The sequence below is a fragment of the Coregonus clupeaformis genome, chromosome 19 (assembly GCF_020615455.1).
Source record: "Coregonus clupeaformis isolate EN_2021a chromosome 19, ASM2061545v1, whole genome shotgun sequence".
In the NCBI taxonomy this organism is placed as follows: domain Eukaryota; kingdom Metazoa; phylum Chordata; class Actinopteri; order Salmoniformes; family Salmonidae; genus Coregonus; species Coregonus clupeaformis.
In genome coordinates, this window is record NC_059210.1 from 32,197,992 (window position 1) to 32,222,909 (window position 24,918).

The window sequence follows — 24,918 nt, forward strand, 5'->3', positions numbered from 1 at the left end:
ACTGCAAGAGTCAACTATAGGCCTATTGTCATTCATGTTGGATGGATTGGATGCGCATTGGATTGGATGCACAGCTGATCCAGGAAAGAAAACAAATATTGATAGAAAATAATAAAGCTAAAATTATATGGTCTACTACTTCTGGCCACAGATGGCACGGAGAACACCAGTACCCGCGCTCACCTGAAAAACAAAGCAATCAGCGCTCTAAACATCTGACTGACAAAAGCAAACAATTATGAATCAACGGATAAATCGAATGCATTGGAATAAAGGCTGTTTTTATCAAGGACACTTGGCATACATATGGCAAAAATGAGACAGTACAAAGGAAAATATATGCATTTAAAGGAGCTTAGCTGAGGCCAAAATTCAGCACTGCTGAGTGGACAGCGCTGTGGACAGGGAGATGGTTTGTGCAGCCATGTAGAAATAAATGGTTTAAACCATGACAGAGGTGGGGGTGTTTGTTTCATATTTATTCATATTTACCACTGTAAAACACACAGCAGAATGGTTAAATTAGAATTTAGAGACCCCCCAAAGTTTGACCTCTGTTGCATTTAGGTGAGATATTTTGTCTCATTCAGGGGAGCTGAGCCCCCCCCATCCCCCCCCAGCTCCACCGTAATTTGCACCCTGTGGACGACCATTGAGTTATTCATATCACAGTAAGTAGCACTAATGGGGGTCTGTTAGGGAGAAAAATGACATTGATGAACAAAATGTACTAGAAGCTCAGCCACTGGGCAACTAAACACCTACAGTGTAATGTTATATTCTTTTCATGTTCTACACTGTATTTTGTGACCTAATGTAAGTTGCAAATGCTTTCAAGCATATCAAAACATGTAAGCTTGATAAATTCAACCACACCCTTTTAAGAATATACTGCCACATCCACAATGCATGCATACATGTTTTTGTGCTCTATAGAGCAATGATATTTGGCACAGTACAGTATGTCATTGCTATACACTTCCATCTATACGCTTCCCTCTTTCAAGCTCCTTAGAAGCCAATATTGAGATTGCAGAAGTGAAACAAAGCCAGGTATGGGATTTCATTACACACACCTGTGAGACAAGAGAAAGATGAGTAACATAATCAGGCTACAACAAAAACACATTATGATAACAATACTAATGTCACATGATATGGGCAACATACCTCTGTATGTACATCCTATGCCAATGATAAACATCCAACTTAATGGTTGCCTGGGGACATCATGCTGGTCCCTGCGTCAGGAATCCAAGCTGGATGTGAGACATCAGCACCCATCTCAACCACACTCTAATGTAACAGGGAGAGAGAGGGGAGCAGATGGGCACATCAAACATCAGCTCCATGGCTTGAAATTGATCATCATAGTTATTTTTGCCTGTTTGTCTGCTTTTTGAAGTGCTTGTGTGAATATATCAAATGGCAGCTCAATTAGCAATTTTTCCCAGAAAGCCAGGCTTTTCCCCAGATAGCTCTGTAGTGGGGTAATATTTGATCTGTATGCATATTATACTGAATATACCTCACATACGACCAATGATAAGACTATGCAATTAATATGATAACAAAGTCTATGAAATTAATTATCTGACTCCATAAGATGATTTAGTAATATGCAAGATACTATAGTTGAGTTACAGTAATAGGCAATCAAGAAAGGTCTGAGAATGGAGTGTATTTAATTAACATTGTAAAATAAATGGATTCACATACAAGGCATAAACCTTAAGCTACAAAGCATTAACAAGCATTACAAGGCATTATTCTAAGCATGATCAGAGAGGGAGAGAGCGAGAGCTGCACTTCCTAATTTCCTGCCAAATGTATGACCATATTAGAGAGACATACTTCCCTCAGATTACACAGACCCACAAAGAATTTGAAAACAAATCCAATTTGGATAAACTCCCATATCTATTGGGTGAAATACCACAGTGTGCCATCACAGCAGCAAGAATTGTGACCTGCTGCCACAAGAAAAGGGAAACAAACACCATTGTAAATACAACCTATATTTATGTTTATTTATTTTCCTTTTTGTACTCTAACTATTTGCACATCATTATAACACTGTATATAGACATAATATGACATTTGAAATGTCTTTATTCTTTTGGAACTTTTGTGAGTGTAATGTTTACTGTTAATTTTGTATTGTTTATTTCATTTGCTGTGGCAAATTAAACATATGTTTCCCATGCCAATAAAGCCCTTAAATTGAATTTAATTGAGAGAGAAGTCATAGCCTGAAAAGCCATGCCCAAGTAGTCCCTGGGGTGGAGAGAGAAAGAAAGAGAGTGTATCTCACCAGCGCAGGTCAGGAACAAAGAAGGAGAAGAGACACTGAAGCTAACATTCTTTTATAACCATTTGACCATGTTTAGATTCCAAATCTGAGTTGTTGACCAATAGCATTACTGTAAAGTTAACCTCAAGTCAATCGATCAATAATATAATAATACTTTTAGCAAAAAAATATTTATTTTCAATTCACAAACTGTAGAAACAATGTGAATAGAAAGGTTCAGAACTTTTGTAAACATCACAGTACAGTTGAAAAATATATGGCAAATAGAAATCCAATATGGATGGTGTTAAGAGATAGATGGGAGGTGTTGAATGGAGCTGAAGGATGGGACTATTAACAACAACTAATAACAACAAGATAACTAGTGTAAGACATGCTGTGTCCATAATAAGTTTATAGGTTATATATTGTGAGGTTTTGTGAAAGAGCACAGTTAGAAAGATATGGCATATAGAAGCATACCAGATGGACATCATGAAAATGATCGGAGGAAGTTCAGGAGTAAAAACAAACAAAATATAATTATTGACTGTGTCCATAAAATGTATATAGTATGTATAAGCATGAAGTAGAGGCCTAAGCATTGTTGTTCACTAGTTTACTCCAATTAGGGAAGGGATGGTGGGGTTGGAAAGTAATAAAGGGAAATATATATATATTTTTAAAGGATATGTATGTATATATATATATATGTATGTATATGCGTATATGTATGTATGTGTATGTATGTGTATATATATATGCGTGGAAAAAAACGTAAAGAAAACATATTGGAAGTGATGCAGACAATTACATTGATGGAAGTTACAATCTATCTGCAATATTAAAGCTGATCTACCCACTGAAAATAAATAAAATAAATAATTAAAAAAATGTTAACCTCCAATCAGACATCAGACCTACAGGCTGTAAAGACAACAGAACCTCTGCTTCACAAGAGGTGAGACAATATGGGATGGCAAGATAACACAGAGAATTCTTGCATACAGTGTAAAGAGTCACTTCGGGGGATGCCCTACAAAGTGGCCTTGGTAATTCATTTTGCAGCGCAGAACATGAAACAAAGGCAAATGAAATAAAGAATAGGTGTAAATCGCAGATAAGCACTACGGAGCTCAACCCATTGCTAATTAATTAGTGATGTACAGGCCGACTTTGAACTATGGGCTGCCAGAATCAAGAAAAAAACAAGGACATTTTGTGTCAAGAGACTGAGATAAGAAAAGAGACTTACATTTCTCTTTAAAGAAGCCATCAAGTAAAAAAAAAAAAATTGCTAGGTGCTGGAGTCAGACCACTGTCCAGCATTTGAAACCTGTCCTTTTTTTAATCTACCTGGCTGCATTTGCGCTACACTTACTGGCTTTATTAAGAAACAAAGATAAGCAAATGCCAGACAAGTTGACACCTGCTATCTGGAAATGGTGCTATCAGTGCTGCATTTGCCCGGAGGGAGGTTGAGATAGCCTCCATGCCCAGACATTGTGTAAGGGAGATAAGAGGAATAGTCTCATCTTTAATGGTAAACTCAGCCAGTCAGAGACCAAGAACAAATAGCTTGTCTTTGACTAGCTTCTCAGATGTAATGTAGTGTGGAGGAACCCGCCTATAAGGATTAGATGCCAAGCTTAAACTAGCATATCACAGTCCAAAGTCAACAGTAGAACTACTGCTAACCACTGGACCAAGAAGCTGCACTGTCTTTTCGTGCTCCTCACCCACTAATTTCGGTGTGCTGATCAGCAGCCTCAGCCAAGCCAACACTTGCCTTGCAGTCAGGCTGGCCTCATTCCATTTCATATACACATGAATTTCTGGAATGGAATGCACCTTCCTCTCCACTCATTGAAATAAAAGCTTTTGCAAACATGCCTTCTATAACTTGACTCCAGCGAGCAACAAGCATACAGCATTTTTAGTTAAATCGTCAGTGATTCACTTAAAACCTCTTAAGGATAAAATGACAGTCTCAAATCTAACTGCCTGTAGCTCAGGACTTGAAGCAAGGATATGCATATTCTTGATACCATTTGAAAGGAAACACTTTGAAGTGTGTGGAAATGTGAAATATGTAGGAGAATATAACAAATTAGATCTGGTAAAAGATAATACAAACAAGAAAACATTTTTTTGTTCAATCAACTTTTGAACTACAGTTTGCCCAAATGTACCCATGTGGCCTCCAAGTGGCCGTAAGTAAGTTTACACACTCCCAGGAATGTCATACATGATGGATCATTAGCTTATACACTAACTTTCACACATCTAGATGGCCGGGCGGGGTGGGTGTGGAGCCAGAGACAGCAGGGGTTCAAACTGTAGAGCCCAGTTCCTACATTTGAATATAAAAATTGATTTTATCAAACAAAACTATGCTACATTTTGTCTCTGGGACCCTTAGGATGACAAATCAGAGCACGATTGTCAAAGCGACGTGTATGCGGTAGGCGAAGTCAAGAGCAGGACACCGAGCTACTGGCACGTACTTTACTGAACCTCCTTACAGATAGGAACAAAATAACCCGCACACATAGGCAACTGCCGAAAAGACGAAAACAATCACGCACAATACACAATGAGAGACAGAGGGTTATAAAGGGAACACAATACAACATAATGGGAAACAGGTGTAAACAATAAAGACCAAACAAGACAAACACCGAAACATAGATCGGCAGCAGCTAGTACTCCGGGGACGACGAACGCCGAAGCCTGCCCGAGCAAGGAGGAGGAGCAGCCTCGGCTGAATCCATGACAGTACCCCCCTTGCCGACCCCGGCCTCGGGGACGGCCAGGAGGACACGGAGCAGGGCGAGTCGGATGACTCCGGTGGAAATCCCTCAACATGGAGGGATCTAGGATGTCCCTCCTAGGGACCCAGCACCGTTCCTCCGGACCGTACCCCTCCCACTCCACGAGATACTGCAGGCCCCCCATCCGACGCCTCGAATCCAAGATGGAACGGACTGAGTACGCCGGAGCCCCCTCGATGTCCAATGGGGGCGGAGGAGCCTCTCGTACCTCACTCTCCTAGAGTGGACCAGCTACTACCGGCCTGAGGAGAGACACATGGAACGAGGGGTTAATGCGGTAAGTAATGGGCAGTTGTAACCTAGAACATACCTTGTTCAATCTCCTCAGGACTTTAAATGGCCCCACAAACCGCCGACCCAGCTTCCGGCAGGGCAGGCGAAGGGGCAGGTTTCGGGTCGAGAGCCAGACCCGATTTCCCGGTGCATACACCGGAGCCTCACTGCGGTGGTGATCGGCGCTCAGCCCTGAGAGCCCGCTGTAGATGGACATGCGCAGCGTTCCAGATTTCTTCCGAGCACCGAAACCACTCGTCCACCGCAGGGGCTTCGATCTGGCTCTGATGCCAAGGTGCCAGGACCGGCTGATAACCTAGCACACACTGGAAAGGCGTAAGGTTAGTTGAGGAGTGGCGGAGTGAGTTTTGGGCTATCTCTGCCCAGGGGATATATCCCGACCACTCCCCCTGCCGGTCCTGGAAATAGGACCTCAGAAACCTACCCACATCCTGGTTCACTCTCTCCACCTGCCCATTACTCTCGGGGTGAAAACCTGAGGTAAGGCTAATCGAGACACCCAGACGATCCATAAACACCCTCCAGACTCTAGAGGTGAACTGGGGACCCCAATCAGACACTATATCCTCAGGTACCCCGTAGACCCGGAAGACGTGTGTAAACAGGGCGTCAGCAGTTAGTAGGGCTGTAGGGAGACCTGGCATAGGAATGAGACGGCAGGCCTTCGAAAACCAATCCACAACGACCAAGATCGTCGTGTTCCCCTGGGAGTGGGGAAGGTCCATGACAAAATCCACCGATAGGTGAGACCACGGCCGTTGTGGAACGGGGAGGGGTTGTTATTTCCCTCTGGGCAGGTGTCTAGGTGCCTTACACTGGGCGCACACCGAGCAGGAGGAAACATAAACCCTCACGTCCTTAGCTAAAGTGGGCCACCAGTACTTCCCACTAAGGCAGTGCACTGTCCGACCAATACCAGGATGACCAGAGGAAGGTGACATGTGAGCCCAATATATCAATCGATCGCGAACCTTGAGCGGCACGTACTTCCGACCCTCTGGACACTGTGGGGGAGTAGGATCGGTACGTAATGCCCGCTCGATGTCCGCATCAACCTCCCATACCACCGGTGCCACCAGACAAGACTCCGGAAGTATGGGAGTGGGCTCAATGGACCTCTCCTCTGTGTCATATAGTCGGGACAGGGCGTCTGCCTTAGCGTTCTGTTACCCTGGTCTATAGGTGAGCGTAAATACAAATCGGGTGAAAACATAGCCCACCTAGCCTGGCGAGGGTTCAGCCTCCTCGCCGCCCGGATGTACTCCAGGTTACGATGGTCAGTCAAAATGAGAAAAGGGTGTTTAGCCCCCTCAAGCCAATGCCTCCACACCTTCAGGGCTTGCACCACAGCTAACAGCTCCCTGTCCCCCACATCAAAATTGCGCTCCGCCGGACTGAGCTTCTTAGAAAAGAAAGCACAGGGGCGGAGTTTAGGTGGCGTACCCGAGCGTACAGCACCGATCCCAGCCTCAGAAGCATCCACCTCAACTTGGAACGCCAAAGAGGGATCCGGATGTGCCAGCACTGGAGCCAAGGTAAACAGGTCCTTCAGATGCCTAAAAGCCCTGTCCGCCTCAGCCGACCAATGCAGACGCACCGGACCCCTTTAGCAGGGAGGTAATGGGAGCTGCTACCTGGCCAAAGCCCCGGATAAACCTCCGGTAGTAATTGGCAAAACCCAAGAACCGCTGCACCTCCTTCACCGTGGTGGGAGTCTGCCAATTGCGCACGGCTGAAATGCGGTCAATCTCCATCTCCACCCCTGACGCGGACAACCGGTGTCCCAGGAAGGAGATGGACTCCTGGAAGAACAGAAATTTCTCCGCCTTCACATACAGGTCATGCTCCAACAGTCTACTAAGCACCCGACGAACCAGGGACACATGCTCGGCTCGTGTAGCGGAGTATATTAGAATGTCATCAATATACACCACTACACCCTGTCCATTTAAGTCCCGGAAAATCTCATCCACAAACGATTGGAAGACTGAAGGAGCATTCATTAAACCGTATGGCATGACGAGGTACTCATAGTGACCCGAGGTGGTACTGAATGCTGTCTTCCACTCATCTCCCTCCCTAATGCGCACCAGGTTGTACGCGCTCCTGAGATCCAATTTTGTGAAGAATCACGCCCCGTGTAATGACTCCGTCATACTAGCAATCAGAGGGAGAGGATAGCTGTATTTGATGCTGTTCTGATTGAGACCACGGTAGTCAATACACGTAAACCCCCATCCTTCTTCTTCACAAAAAATAAACTTGAGGACGCAGGGGAAGTGGACGGCCGTATGTATCCCTGTCTCAGTGATTCGGTGACATATGTCTCCATAGCCGCCGTCTCCTCCTGAGACAGAGGATACACATGACTTCGGGGAAGCGCAGCGCCTACTTGGTTTATCGCACAATCCCCCTGTCGATGGGGTGGTAATTGAGTCGCCTTCTTTTTACAGAAGGCGAGAGCCAAATCGGCATATTCAGGTGGAATGTGCATGGTGGGAACTTGGTTCGGACTTTCCACTGTCGTGGCACCTACGGAAACACCCACACACCTCCCCAAGCACTGATCAGACCATCCCTTGAGAGCCCTCTGTTGCCATTAAATGTTGGGGTCAGGGAAGCCCCAACACCACGGAAACGGAGGAGAATCAATCAAATACAAACAAATATCTCCTCATGGCCCTCCTGCGTTTTCATCCTGAGAGGTGCTGTGACCTCCCTAATCAACCCAGACCCCAAACGGCGGCTATCTAGGGCATGGATAGGGAAGGGCACATCCACTGGAACAATAGGAATCACTAACTTATAGGTGAACTGGCGATCAATAAAATTCCCAGCTGCGCCTGAATCTACTAGCGTCTTATGCTGGGAATGAGGAGAAACCTCGGGAAACACAACTTTAATACACATATGCGCAACAGGGAGCTCTGGGTGAGTTGGGTGCCTACTCACCTGGAATGACTCATCAGTGCGCTGCCTACTGCCTCGATTCCTAGGAGACCCTCCCCAGCACCAACCAGCAGTGTGTCCTCTGCGGCCACAGTTGGTTCAGGGGACGGCCTCTCTCCTGGTCTCTCTCCTAGAACCAGCACCTCCGAGCTCCATAGGGGTCGGCTCGGAAGTGCTGGGGGATGGAATGGACGCCCCCGAATGCAGACGTCCACGGGTAGCCAACAGGGTATCCAGGCGAATTGACATGTCCACCAGTTGATCGAAGCTTAGGTTGGTGTCCCTGCAGGCCAATTCCCGACGCATGTCCTCCCTCAGGCTACATCTGTAGTGGTCGATGAGGGCCCTCTCATTCCATCCCGCGTTGGCAGCCAGAGTCCGTAAGTCCAGTGCGAACTCCTGCGCGCTCCTCTTCCCCTGTCTGAGGTGGAATAGACGCTCACCTGCCGCTTTACCCTCTGGTGAATGATCGAATACTGCCCTGAAGCGGCGGGTGAACTCCGCATAGTTGACAGTAGCGGCGTCTATTCCCCCCCACTCTGCGTTGGCCCACTCCAGCGCCTTGCCGGACAGACAGGAGATGAGGGCGGACACGCTCTCATATCCCGAGGGCACCGGGTGGATGGTTGCCAGGTAGAGTTCCACCTGGAGCAGGAAACCCTGACACCCGGCAGCTGTGCCATCATAAGCCCTCGGGAGCGAGAGCCGAATCCCACTGGACCCCGGAGGTGAAGCGATGGGCATAGCTGATGGTGGTGGTATCATCGGAGGAGGTGTAGGCAAACCTCCTCTTTCCCATTGCTCCATGGTGTTCACCACCCGTTCCATGGCGGTGCCGAGAGCCTGGATCATGGCCGCTTGTTGTTCTACGCGCTCTTCCATTGATCCAGCTGGCACCGCCGCTCCTGCTGACTCCATGTCTTAAGGTGCGTAATTCTGTCAAAGCGACGTGTATGCGGTAGACGAAGTCAAGAGCAGGACACCGAGCTACTGGCACGTACTTTACTGAACACAGTGCAATACAAAGTACAAAAGCCAACCTCCTTACAGAGAGGAACAAAATAACCCGCACACATAGGCAACTGCCGAAAAGACGAAAACAAACACGCACAATACACAATGAGAAACAAAGGGTTATAAAAGGAACACAATACAACATAATGGGAAACAGGTGTAAACAATAAAGACCAAACAACACAAACACCGAAACCTAGATCGGCAGCAGCTAGTACTCCGGGGACGACGAACGCCGAAGCCTGCCCGAGCAAGGAGGAGGAGCAGCCTCGGCTGAATCCGTGACAACGATTACTGAATGTAAGTACATTATTTACCTTCAGAGGTGAATGTATCAAACCAGTTGCCGTAATACGTTTTTCGTTGTTGTGCACTCTCCTCAAACAATAGCATGGTCTTTTTTCACTGTAATAGCTACTGTAAATTGGACAGTGCAGTTAGATTAACAAGAATTTAAGCTTTCTGCTCATATAAGACATGTCTATGTCCTGGAAAATGTGCTGTTATTTACAACAGTCATGCTAATCACATTAGCGCACATAAGCTCAACCGTCCCGATCCTATAGAGGTTAAAAATAGATCTGTGTCGCAAACACAAAGTTCAGAATCAGAAGGTACTATTAGGTTAAGGTAGATACTCGATGTGTGATTTATTACTTGTATTTTGTATCACCAATATTTTTTTGCTAGCATTGCAATTGAACCTCAATCGTCTTAGTAAGCAATGACCATACATTGCATTGCATTAAGCTGGCCCAACGAAACATGCTAGTTAGAGGTGATTATTTCCCCGAGACAACTGGGATATTTTGCAGAATCTCTCAATGCTGTGCATTTGCATGCTCTTCATATAATGGTGCACTGTGCAATGTGTGCATCATCGAAAAAGCACACTTGCTAGCATTGCAATTATTAAACTTCAACTCAATGTTGTAAAAAAAAGTTACAACAACAAAAGTTGGTCTATTAGTGACCATGCATTGCATTAAGCTGGCCCAACAAAATAAGCTAGTTTAATAGATGTATCTTATTTCAACATATTTTCAACATATTTTACCTTAAGACGATCAAGGTAAAACTATCTTGAAAAAATTTGTGAAATAAAATAAATTACTTGTACTTGCCTTTTAAAACAACAACAACAACAATCAATATAAGATATTTAAGCTTGCTTAGATTTAACTTTTTCAGTGTGTCGAGACGTTTGGTTTCAGAGCACCTCAGAACGGTACTTGAATGGCAGTCTATGGCAGGAGCGGCAAAATCAGCTGCCAGTTTTAATTGGCTAATCTCCCAGTCCATCACAATCTAGCATCTCCCCCTCTTTGTGGATTTTAATGCGCGAGCATCGCAAGTAATGGCTAAACAAGGAAGTGAGTTTGGGAAATCGGAAAGTATGCATCTAAGAAATAGTTTTCACATATAAACTGGATATACCCGTACTCAGAATCAATTGGGCTCTCCAAAGATAATATGATCGCTGTGATAGAACATTTATTTTGATTGGCCCATCTAATACAGCTGTAGCAGGCTTCCCTTACTGAAAAAACTGGCTTCTGGCAACAGTTGTGGCAAATCTTTGGCCAGTTTGTTGCAAATTTGCAGCAAGCTCATATTTTCACATGCAAATTAGTTTTGTGGCAAACTGTTGCGCCTTCTGGCAAACAATTCTTGGAAACTTGTGGCGAACATTTTACAGTTTGCTGCAAACTCATTATGAATATGCAAATTAGACCAGGTTTTTGGTTACTTTGTGTATTAACAACATTGAAATGTCTTATCTACATAAACCAAATCATATATAACTTTAAATTAACAGAGAAAACGAAACATACTAAATGTATTAAATATACTTAACAACATGTATTCAATGTCTTAACCTTTTACTGTAGTGGGCTAGATCAGGGTCAAAAGTATGTTTAAAACAAAAGTATACACCTCACACACATGGTTATGGGTTTTAAAAAAGAAGACACCTGTACCATGTCAGATATAGAGTTGACATTTTTGTATTCAATATTGCATCCTGATATTACATTTTATATACATCACAGAAGACTGAAATATAACAAAACTGTTTGACATAGAAACACCGGATTTTCGGCGGGTTATTTGAAATAATGTTGATTAATTATGAAAAATATTAAGTACATTCCACCCAGGAGGCGACTCGGTCATTTGACTGCAGTAAAGGGCTACCACGGTGGTCACCAACCTTTTCTGAGTCAAGATCACTTTCGCAGTTAAAAAGCAACCCGAGATCTACTGCTCAGATAGAATAGGCCTAATATATACTATGCCTTGACTGCCAATATTGTTCTCAGACCAAATTATATTTAAAAACTGAAGCTTTGATAACAAAATAGATCACTGGTAGTATCACTTGTGAGGCACAGCTGAGCATAAATAGAAATAATTTGCAAATAATTTGCTTTTTATTTTATGTACCTGCATCTCATGGTCAATCTCAGCAGAGGGAGAAAACTGCAGAGGGTCCACCTCTCAACGTCCTTGCTCTCTCCTTTCTGCCACTCACAGTCCCTGTGCTCTCCTTTCCTCCGGTGAGACTGGGGAGACCCAGTCAACACCACCTCATAAGATGAGGAAGTACATTGTTTATGAGGATTGCCTGCTGCAGTTGTTCGAGAGATGTCCAGTTTGCAGCCGAACATGCAACATAGAGAAGACCAGCAAGGGGACCCTCAGCATCACACAGACATGCCCTCGCTGTGAGCATTCCTATAAATGGAACAGGGAGGACACTTGAATCAGGTTGGTGTCAAAACAGTTTTGAGTTCATTCCCAATTCACCTTCATAACCTGGCCTGGTGGAACCAGCCTGATTGCTGCGTTTACAATTCTATTTACATTTTAGTCATCTAGCAGACACTCTTATTCAGAGCGACTTACAGTTAGTGAGTGCATACATACTTTTTTTTATACTGGTCCCCCATGGGAATCAAACCCACAACCCTGGCGTTGCAAACGCCATGCCCTACCAACTGACCTACATCCCTGCCGGCCATTCCCTCCCCTACCCTGGGCCAATTGTGCGCCACCCCATGGGTCTCCCGGTCACGGCCGGCTATGACAGAGCCTGGATTCGAACCAGGATCTCCAGTGGCACAGCTAGCACTACGATGCAGTGCCTTAGACCACTGCGCCACTCGGTATTTCACTTCACATATCATGATACCTGAAGTGAAATAGAAAGGTGAATGCAGCGATTAGGTTGGTTCCACCATGCTAATCATAACCACCATTGATAATGTAATCAGTGCTCTGTGTGTGTGTTTATGTTTGTGACCGACCAATATCTTTGATTAGGGGTCAGGTGCTGATCTACGCTGCCCATCAATGGGGCGCTGGCAAAGACCTTACCTCCAGCCTCACCTGTTGCCTGCTCACCAACGGTCGTCGATGGGCAGACCAGAATTAGGTAGGTTTAGTCTGACCTGTTCAAACTTCAACATAGTATATGTTTGTTTGTCAGATATCACCTATCCTAACTACCATTGGTAATGGAACAAATCAAATCAAATCAAATAGTATTTGTCACATGCGCCGAATACAACAGGTGTAGACCTTACAGTGAAATGCTTACTTACAAGCCCTTAACCAACAATGCAGTTTTAATAAAAAAATAGATAAGTATAAAATTAAAAATTTAAAAACTAATAATTATAAAGCATATACTAATAAAGCAGCAGTAAAATAACAGTAGCGAGACTATATACAGGGGGGTACCGGTACAGAGTCAATGTGCGGGGGCACAGGTTAGTCGAGGTAATTGAGGTCATATGTACATGTAGGTAGAGTTAAAGTGACTATGCATACATAATAAACAGAGAGTAGCAGCAGCGTAAAAGAGGGGGTGGGTGGGGGGACAATGCAAATAGTCCGGGTAGCCATTTGATTAGCTGTTCAGGAGTCATATTTGTATTTGTATTTATTATGGATCCCCATTAGGCAGCAGCTACTCTTCCTGGGGTCCAGCAAAATTAAGGCAGTTCATACAATTTTAAAAACATTACAATACATTCACAGATTTCACAACACACTGTGTGCCCTCAGGCCCCTACTCCACCACTACCACATATCTACAGTACAGAAATCCATGAGTACGTGTGTGTATAGTGCGTATGTTATCGTGTGTGTGTATGCATGTGTCTGCGCCTATGTTTGTGTTGCTTCACAGTCCCCGCTGTTCCATAAGGTGTTTTTTATTCTGTTTTTTTTTTATCTAATTTTACTACTTGCATCAGTTACTTGATGTGGAATAGAGTTCCATGTAGTGATGGCTCTATGTAGTACTGTGCGCCTCCCATAGCCTGTTCTGGACTTGGGGACTGTGAAGAGACCTCTGGTGGCATGTCCTGTGGGGTATGCATGGGTGACCGAGCTGTGCGCCAGTAGCTCAAACAGACAGCACGGTGCACCCAACATGTCAACACCTCTCATAAACACAAGTAGTGATGAAGTCAATCTCTCCTCCACTTTGAGCCAGGAGAGATCGACATGCATATTATTAATATTAGCTCTCTGTGTACATCCAAGGGCCAGCCGTGCTGCCCTGTTCTGAGCCAATTGCAGTTTTCCTAAGTCCTTTTTTATGGCAACTGACCACACAAATGAACAGTAATCCAGTTGTGACAAAACTAGGGCCTGTAGGACCTGCCTTGTTGATAGTGCTGTTAAGAATGTAGAGCAGCGCTTTATTATGGACATACAAAATCCAGGGTTACTCCAAGCAGTTTAGTCACCTCAACTTGCTCAATTTCCACATTATTTATTATAAGATTTAGTTGTGGTTTAGGGTTTAGTGATGGATTTGTCCCAAATACAATGTTTTTAGTTTTAGAAATATTTAGGACTAACCTATTCCTTGCCACCCACTCTGAAACTAACTGCATCTCTTTGTTAAGTGGTGCAGTCATTTCAGTCGCTGTAGTAGCTGACATGTATAGTGTTGAGTCATCCGCATACGTAGACACTTTACTCAAAGCCAGTGGCATGTCATTATTAAAGATTGAATAAAGTAATGGGCCTAGACAGCTGCCCTGGGGATTTCCTGATCCTACCTGGATTATGTTTGAGAGGCTTCCATTAAAGAACACCCTCTGAGTTCTGTTAGACAAGTAACTCTTTATCCACATTATAGCTGGGAGTGTAAAGCCATAACACATACGTTTTTCCAGCAGCAGACTATGATCGATAATGTCAAAAGCCGCACTGAAGTCTAACATAACAGCCCCCACAATCTTTTTATCATCAATTTCTCTCAGCCAATCATCAGTCATTTGTAAGTGCTGTGCTTGTTGAATGTCCTTCTCTATAAGCATGCTGAAAGTTGTAAACTGTAAAATAGCATTGTATCTGGTCAAACACCATTTTTTCCAATAGCTTACTAAGGGTTGGTAACAGGCTAATTGGTCGGCTATTTGAGCCAGTAAAGGGGGCTTCACTATTTTTAGATGCGGAATAACTTTTGCTTCTCTCCAAGCCTGGGGGCACACACATTCTATAGGCTTAAATTGAAAATATGGCAAATAGGAGTGGCAATATCGTCCGCTATTATCCTCAGTAATTTTCCATCCAAGTTGTCATACCCCGGTGGCTTGTCATTGTTGATAGACAACAATAATATTTTCACCTCTTCCACACTCACTTTATGGAATTCAAAATTACAATGCTTGTCTTTCATAATTTGGTCAGATATACTTGGATGTGTAGTGTTAGCAATTGTTGCTGGCATGTCATGCCTAAGTTTGCTAATCTTGCCAATGAAAAAATCATTAAAGTAGTTGGCAATATCAGTGAGTTTTGTGATGAATGAGCCATCTGATTCAATGAATGATGGAGCTGAGTTTGCCTTTTTTCCCAACATTTCATTTAAGGTGCTCCAAAGCTTTTTACTATCATTCTTTATGTAATTTATATTTGTTTCATAGTGTAGTTTCTTCTTCTTTTTATTCAGTTTAGTCACATGGTTTCTCAATTTGCAATACGTTTGCCAATCGGTTGTGCAGCCAGACTTATTTGCCATTCCTTTTGCCTCATCCCTCTCAACCATACAATTTTTCAATTCCTCATCAATCCACTGGGATTTAACAGTTTTTACAGTCATTTTCTTAATGGGTGCATGCTTATTAGTAACTGGAATAAGCAATTTCATAAATGTGTCAAGTGCAGTGTCTGTTGGCTCCTCATTACACAACACAGACCAACATATATTCTTTACATCAACAACATAGGAATCACTACAAAACATATTGTATGACCTCTTATACACAATAGTAGGCCCAGCCTTTGGAACTTTGGTTTTCCTAGATATGGCTACTATATTGTGATCACTACATCCAATGGATTTGGATACTGCTTTCAAACAAATATCTGCAGAATTAGTAAAGATATAATCAATACATGTTGATGATTTAATTCCTGTACTGTTTGTAACTACCCTGGTAGGTTGACTGATAACCTAAACCAGGTTGCAGGCACTGGTTACAGTTTGAAGCTTTCTCTTGAGTGGGCAGCCTGATGAAAGCCAGTCAATATTTAAATCACCCAGGAAGTATACCTCTCTATTGATATCACATACATTATCAAGCATTTCACACATGTTATCCTGATTCTGACTGTTAGCACTTGGTGGTCTATAGCAGCTTCCCACCAGAATGGGCTTTAGGTGAGGCAGATGAACCTGTAGCCATATTACTTCAACAGTATATAACATGAGATCCTCTCTAATCTTCACAGGAATGTGGTTCTGAATATAAACAGCAGCACCTCCACCATTGGCATTTCTATATTTTCTGTAAATGTTATAACCTTGTATTGCTACCACTGTATCATCAAAAGTATTATCTAAGTGAGTTTCAGAGATAGTCAGAATATGAATGTCATCTGTTACTAGCAAATTATTGATTTCAAGAACCTTGTTTCTTAAGCTACATATGTTAATGTGGGCTATTTTGAGCATATGACTTGGGGGTAGAAGCTGTTAAGAAGCCTTTTGGACCTAGACTTGGCGCTCCGGTACCGCTTGCCGTGCGGTAGCAGAGAGAACAGTCTATGACTAGGGTGGCTGGAGTCTTTGACAATTTTTAGGGCCTTCCTCTGACACCGCTGGTATAGAGGTCCTGGATGGCAGGAAGCTTAGCCCCAGTGATGTACTGGGCTGTACGCACTACCCTCTGTAGTGCCTTGTGGTCGGAAGCCGAGCAGTTGCCATACCAGGCAGTGATGCAACTAGTCAGGATACTCTCGATGTTGCAGCTGTATAACTTTTTGAGGATCTGAGGACCCATGTCAAATATTTTCAGTCTCCTGAGGGGGAATAGGCTTTGTCGTGCCCTCTTCCCGACTGTCTTGGTGTGTTTGGACCATGATAGTTTGTTGGTGATGTGGACACCAAGGAATTGAAACTCTCAACCTGCTCCACTACAGCCCCGTCGATGAGAATGGGGGCCAGGTCTCGGTCCTCCTATGTATGTGTTCACAGATGCATCTATGGAGCCAGCACTTGGAGACTTGCAAGATGATGTGATGGAGTCCTGACCGATAGACAGGCTTGATACTGACGTCTCTGAATGGAGAGAGACCTGGCACTCAACACATCCACAATGTGGGACTGAAGGGGATTCCTAATAATACAGTACAGTAGAAATGTCCAGAATTTGCAACATCCTTTTCATTCCATGTGTCACTCATGAACTCTGCCTCAACTCTGCCTATGTTTACAGATGGAGAGGACTGTACATGCTTTTGCCAGACGCCAGCCTCGTCGTTTAATGGGGAGACCATAATTGGGTAGGTTTTATCTGACCTGTTAAAACTTCAACATAGTACCTGTTTGTGTGGTAATAGAACAGTGACTGTGTGTGTATGTGTTCAAAGAAGCCAGCACAGGGAGACTTGCAAGATGATGTGATGAAGTCCAGACTGACAGACAGGCTTGATACTGATGCATCTAAATGGAAAGAGACCTGGCACATTTTCACTAGACACAACTTTTACTTGTATTGTCTTTTTTTATTATTGAATTAAATGGTATCAGTCAATATGAGGAGGGAGAAACTCTCTGTATTCTTGTTGTGTCGAGAAAACGTTGCTAATTATGCTGTGAGAACAAGGAAATCCGCTGACGCTGTACTTCGATCATAAAGGTTTATTTATATCAAAGGGTTACAGCTTCAATTTACAGATACCTGCAGGCATCCGGAGAACAGCCAACCCAAATTCTAAATATGCTATTCTGACCTCCTTTGTCTAAACCAAGTATTTATCCTATGTAATCTGATATGGGTGTTTCCCCTACAGACCAATCCCAGGAGGTCACCTAACAGACTTCCTCTGCTTTAGGGTGCCCCTCTAAAACTGCTCTCCAGATGTCTCCCTGGGCCAAATCAACATTCTCTAAGCTACCATTTGCAAACATTAACAAAGTCATATATTCCTCAGATACTACATTCTGCACCAGGATGAGGGAACACACACCAGGGTGAGGGATCTCACATTCGGAAGGTATTCAGACCCCTTGACTTTTTCCACATTTTGTTACGTTACAGCCTTATTCTGAAATTGATGAAATAATTTTTTCACCTCATCAATCTACACACACTACCCCATAACAACAAAGCGAAAACAGGTTTTTAGACATTTTTGTTAATTTATACAAAATTAAAAACATAAATACTTTATTTACATAAGTATTCAGACCCTGCTATGAGACTTGAAATTGAGCTCAGGTGCATCCCGTTTCCTTTAATCATCCTTTAGATGTTTCTAGAACTTGATTGGAGTCCACCTGTGGTAAATTCAATTGATTGGACATGATTTGGAAAGGCACACACCTGTCAATGTAAGGTCCCATGGTTGACAGTGCATGTCAGAGCAAAACCCAAGCCATGAGGTTGAAGGAATTGTCCGTAAAGCTCAGAGACAGGATTGTGTCGAGGCACAGATCTGGGGAAGGGTACCAAAATATGTCTGCAGCATTGAAGGTCCTCCAGAACACAGTGGCTGTTGTGTCAATTCCTGACTACAAGCTATACCGAGCACTCAAGCCTAAATCCACCCAGGGTGCTCAAAGCACTCCCAACCTGCAGGGGGCAACCATGCAACCGGAGCTGTTGAAACCAACCACCAGGAAGTGCTCTGGGGACCATATTAACCTGCGCACCCACAAGCAGTGCATGTGCATGGCATCGAAATGTTTGGTAAAAAGCTTACTTGGCTCTCACTCATTCCTGAGAAGAGATACCAATGACCACAGCTCCTGATCATCCAAAGACGCAACTGGTAGGACAGAATGTGTTGTGAATTCATGCTTCTATATGCCCTTTTGTTTGGTTGTAACATACAATACAATTATTAATTAAATTAAATAGTGAAGACTTCATTATGTGAACGTAGTACTTGACAGTAACGTTACTATAATCATGTGTATTGTTAAATGTTTAATTATGATATTGATATTTAATTATTAACTTGCAATGATCCTAGGTTAATCTAAATGATGAAATGATTGTTTGGTTAGGTTTGAGGATTCAGTAACATTAGTTTATGCTTATTTTTGAGAAAGTGGAATTGAGAGTTATTTGTAACTAATCCATGGTTTTTTGTTTGTGTGGTTTGAAGGTTATCAACCTATTCTGTTCCATCTTTATGACAATAAAAAATCATAAAGTGAACAGTTTTGAGTTGTCCTTTGCGTTCATCAAGGATAAAGCCGTTTTCAAGTTTGGGCAGAGCTGTGGTCAGCCAGAAATCACGCAGAACTTGACAGTTGATAACCAGCGCGGCAGTGAAGACGAGGATCAAAGGGCTGAAGTCAAGCTGTCGACACAAAGGAAGAATTGCCTGTGAAACTCTACACCATGGCCAAGGAAACTTTTGGGAAAACAGTCAAGCAACTGAAGCAAGAGCGGACCTTAGCCAAATCTGCTTTCACCAGACAAGCGAACTACCTGAGTAAAGCTGCAGCTGGTATGATTAAGCATGAACTACAAGAGGAGTTCAGCAAGCTCAGTTCCCTGGCTAGAAGTGTCGGTGATTCAAATGATGACTACGCGGCTGGCCTACTGGCTGAAGCGGGAACTAAGGGAGATGAAGAGGTCAAGCTCGACAAGGACCAGCATGCTGATCTTGAAAGGACGATTGAAGAGTGCGACATGAAATTGGAGGAAATCCGAGAGGCAGTCCAATTCAACCTCTGGCCAAGATACGGTAAAGAGGAGGTAGACTTTGCAATCCAAGAAGCGGAGAAAGCCTGTGACAGAGCCAAAGAAACCCCCGTCACTGCTATTAACAGGGACGGCTATGAACTACAGCTGGAAAGAGCGAGGAAGCTAATCCATGATGCAAGTGAAAGCCTGAAAGATTGGGAAAAATGGGTCCCACACGATGAGACTGCAGATCTGAAAGGCAGAGTAAAAGATCTGAGAATATTCGGCAGTAACCTCGAGGCCAAAAGAACAGAATTCCTCATCGCACAGAGAATTGCAGAAGAGGACAGAATACCTACAGAGCCTCAACCAAGAGCAGTCCCACAACCAGTGGTGAGAATAAAACCAACCAGTCTACCTAAATTCACTGGGCTTAGGAGGAATTTCCACAGATGGAGGAAAGACTGGGAGAGCCTGCAAAAGCAGGGAGAGCCGACTGGTTCAGTGGAGGTGAAGAAGTTTCAACTTCTTGACAGTGTGGACGAGAGAATATGTAGAGACCTGCGCCTGTTATCATATAACAGTGCTGAAGACATGTTTAGAGTACTCCAAAACCGGTATGGAAACAAGCCAACAATTGCTTTGGAGATAATTGAGGACCTGGAGAGGATCCCTCCTTTAAAGTCACACCAACCAAGGAAGGTTATTGACCTGATTCAAGCTGTGGAAAAGGCCCTGAATGACCTCACGGAGCTCGAAAGCAGTGAAGCCATAAAGAATCCCCTTGTCAGCAGATCCATAGAGAGCAAGCTGCCGGATAACATGAAGAGGGACTGGCTGACATTCATGGTCAACCCAAGAAATGGAGTCACACCTGACGATCACTTCGACAGCCTTCTAAGATTTTTAAAGACACAAGAGGACATACTGGAGAAACTAGACCAGTTGGGTGTAAGTGAAAACCCTGAAAAGAAAGCTACGTACCCGGAGAAGCGGTATGCTTCCACAAGGTCCACGAGAAAGGGAGGATGCGTTGTGTGTGGAGATGAAAAGCACCGTGAGAAGATTTTCTTTTGTAAGCAGTTCAAAGAACTAAAGCCTAGTGAGAAGCTGAATGCTGTCGAAAGACTGGGAGCATGCAGAAGATGCCTCAGATGTCATGGAGAGGATGAGGAATGTACGGACACTTACCTTTGCAGAAACAGAGACTGCAAAAGAGGAAGCTCCTCGGATCACCATTTCTTTCTCTGCCTTAAAGGAGGGGCTAAGAGGGAAGAATACGTGAAAGTGGAAAACCCAGCACCAGGAGGCAAACATTCACAGAGGAGCAAGAGAGATTAATACGTGAGCTCACCCCGGACGTGGCAGAAAAATTCAGGAATGCTTTCACCAACATGGCAAAATCACACTGCACTGGAGGAAGCCTTCCTGGGGTAATGGACTCAAGCACACGTGAATTACCAGTTATTCTTATGCTTCTCGAAGTAACTACTAACGCAGGGCAGAAAATTGGAACTCTCATTGACTTAGCATCAGACACCAACTACATCACTCACACAGCCGCCAGGAGACTGAAGCTTCGAAGTGAAAGGATCACACTAGTCGTCCATGGAGTTGGAGGCATGGCCATGAAGGTGAAGACCAAAATATACTTACTCAAGGTGAGAGTCAAGACACCAAGAGGCACGGAGAAAGCTCATGAGCTGATCTGTTATGGGTTGGATGAGATTGCAAAAGTTCACAGAGCAATCAAAGCACAACACCTCAAGAAGTTCTTCCCCGATACCAACCTGGAAGACCTTCACAGACCAGAACATGTTGAGCTTCTCATAAGCCACCGGGAAGGAAGACTTGCTCCACAGAGAGTAAAGGTAGTAGGAGATCTTGTCCTGTGGGAGAGCCCTTTAGGAAAGACCGTTGGAGGAGCACATCCAGACCTCTGTGAAGTAGTGGACATGGCCCTGCACAATTCTGAAACTCATTTTGCACGATCTATGAGAATCACAGCAGTAAAGTATCAAGAAATTGCTGAGATGCAAGAATCTAGAGCTGAAACTAAAACCACTGTTATTGGCAAAGAGTTCTTGGACTGGTGGAAGTGGGACAGCATTGGTGCGGCCTGTGAACCCATGTGTGGAGGATGTCGTTGTGGTAACTGTCAACCAGGAGGCAAAGACATGACTCTTAGTGAAGAAAGAGAGCTTGAGATAATCAGGCAAGGTCTCAGTTACGTGGAGTCAGATGTGCATAGTCAGGAGCCTCACTGGGACACAAAATACCCTTGGATTGAAGATCCAAGTTCCCTGCCCAACAACAGAAGCGCAGTGGAAGCCACGTTTCTGAGGACGGAGAAACAACTCAAGAGAGAACCAGATTGGCGTGCAGCATACACAACTCAGGTTCATGAGATGGTGGAAAGGAAGGCAGCAAAGAAACTCACTAGAAAGACCATTGCCGACTGGAAAGGTCCAGTATGGTACGTCAGTCACTTGATAGCACCAAACCCACACTCTATAACTACACCTGTCCGACTGGTATGGAACAGCAGCCAGAGGTTTAGAGGAAGCAGCATGAATGACCTTCTTCTGAAAGGGCCTGATGTACTTAATCCTATTCGAGCGGTACTGCTAAGGTTCAGGAGAGGAATCCATGCTGCTCTCGGCGACATCAAAAAGATGTACAATTCTGTGTGGCTCGAAGACCTGGAGATGCACCTCCATAGATTCCTCTGGAGAGACGGTGATGATGGGGACATTGAGGAATATGCCATCACCAGGGTCAACATGGGCGATCGACCAGCAGGGTGTATCGCACAACTAGCCATGAGAGAAACAGCGAAGTTGCCCATGTTCACACATCTGAAAGAGGAACGGAGGGTCCTTGAAGAGGATTCCTACGTAGATGACATCCTGACATCCCATAATGACCTGGAAAAGCTAAACGGAACCACCAAAAAAGTCGAAGAAATCCTAAAGGCAGGTGGATTCTTCCTCAAGCCGTGGGTCCGATCAGGCCAAAGTGGGAGGCAAACATCTACATCAGAACATCCAACATCATCAGATGAAGTCTTCATCCTCCCCAACCAAGTGAGAGAAGGAGACAACAGAGCCCTTGGAGTTGGTTATTTAGTCGAATCAGACAAACTGTACCTCATGACCTCGATAAACTTCTCAAAGAGACAAAAGAAGATGAGGATCAGTCAAGATCTCGTTGGAGAGGAAGTGAGAATGAAAACTCCAAACCCACTGACCAGAAGGCAACTGCTTAGCCAAGTAGCTAGTTTGTATGACCCAATAGGCCTTGCAACACCTGCCAAACAGAAAGGAGCCATTTTAGTCAGAAAAGCATTCCAAGAAACTGGAGGCAAAGCTCTAACAAGAGACACATGGGACACACCTCTGTCTGAGAAACTTAGAGGAGAAGCAATCCGCCTGTTTGAGGAATACAGACACCTCAACCAAATTACCTTCCATAGAAGCCTGACTCCAGTCAAAAGGATTGGAGAACCCGGGGGAATAACATTCTCAGATGGGAGCGACCAGAGTTATGGAGCAGTGGCATACTTCAGGTGGGAGACCGAGCAAGGCATCCTGGTCCGACTTGTTGAGTCCAAAGCCAAGCTTACACCACTTGACCAAAAGGGAGAACCAGTGAAGGCTGAAGTCTGTGGTGCTGTGTTCGCTGCAAGACTCAGGAAATACATTGAAAAGCACAGTCGGATGCAAGTAGGACGTTGGATCCATCTGTTAGATAGTCAAACTGTGCTGGGTGCAATCCAAAGGGACAGTTATGGGTACCAGACCTTTTTTGCAAACAGAGTGGGAGAGATCCAGAAGTCCACATCAGTTGAGGACTGGAGATGGATTCCAGGTGAGCAAAACATTGCTGACCTCATGACAAGAGGAGCAACCCCAGAGGACCTCAAAGAGAACTCTGTGTGGCAGAACGGCCCAGAGTTTCTGAAACGACCTGTAGAGGATTGGCCGACAAAATCAGCCAAAGAAGTCGCTGCAGATGCCAAAGAAGGCATAAACAAGCTCCAAAGGAAATGTTTTACAGCAGCACTGACCCGAGCGCAGGTGGGGAAAAAAATCCAACATGCTCCACGTATACCAATATCTCCAACCTCTGACAAAGGTAAAGACCTGCAAAGCAGCCCTAATGGAAGAGGGCACCAAATCCAAGTCCAAAGACCACCTTCTGGTTATTCAGTGGGGAATATCCTTAACATCAGCAAGTTCAGCAGTTTAACCAGGTTGACAAGAGTCATTGACTGGGTGTGGAGAGCTGCCACAAGGTGGAAAGAAATGCTAGCCAAGACCACCACCACAAGCAAGCCAAAGAAAAAGGAAATTCCTTCAGCTCTTGAGATCAAGTCCAGAATCAAGAAAGCTACACTTACCATCATGGAGTGTGAAGATGCACTCAGGGATCTCTTCCTTGCAGCCCAAAAGGATGTAACCTGGCCAGACACCACACTCAGCAGGCTTGCTGTGGTCAAAGAGGAACACACTGGACTCTTGCTCTGTGGAGGAAGATTCCAAATCTTTAATGAAGAAAAAACTGCAGTACAGGCTTGCCAGAGTTATTGACGTTAACACGGACAAGAAGGGAATTGTGAGGGATGTATATCTCCGATCCTTCCCCAGCTACCCAGTCGCAACTGTGAAGCCCACTAAAAAGATGGAAAAACATTCAATCAAGATACCAGCAACAGTTCTTCACAGGGATGTCAGACGGATAGTTGTCTTGCTTCCAGTTGAAGAGCAGCAGCAACAGGATCAAAAATAGAGTAACTGAATCCAACACATCACAGTTCTGTGTGACCTCCTTGGGTTGAAGAACCAGGAGGTCAAGTGGGAGGTGTTGTGTCAATTCCTGACTACAAGCTATACCGAGCACTCAAGCCTAAATCCACCCAGGGTGCTCAAAGCACTCCCAACCTGCAGGGGGCAACCATGCAACCGGAGCTGTTGAAACCAACCACCAGGAAGTGCTCTGGGGACCATATTAACCTGCGCACCCACAAGCAGTGCATGTGCATGGCATCGAAATGTTTGGTAAAAGCTTACTTGGCTCTCACTCATTCCTGAGAAGAGATACCAAGGACCACAGCTCCTGATCATCCAAAGACGCAACTGGTAGGACAGAATGTGTTGTGAATTCATGCTTCTATATGCCCTTTTGTTTGGTTGTAACATACAATACAATTATTAATTAAATTAAATAGTGAAGACTTCATTATGTGAACGTAGTACTTGACAGTAACGTTACTATAATCATGTGTATTGTTAAATGTTTAATTATGATATTGATATTTAATTATTAACTTGCAATGATCCTAGGTTAATCTAAATGATGAAAT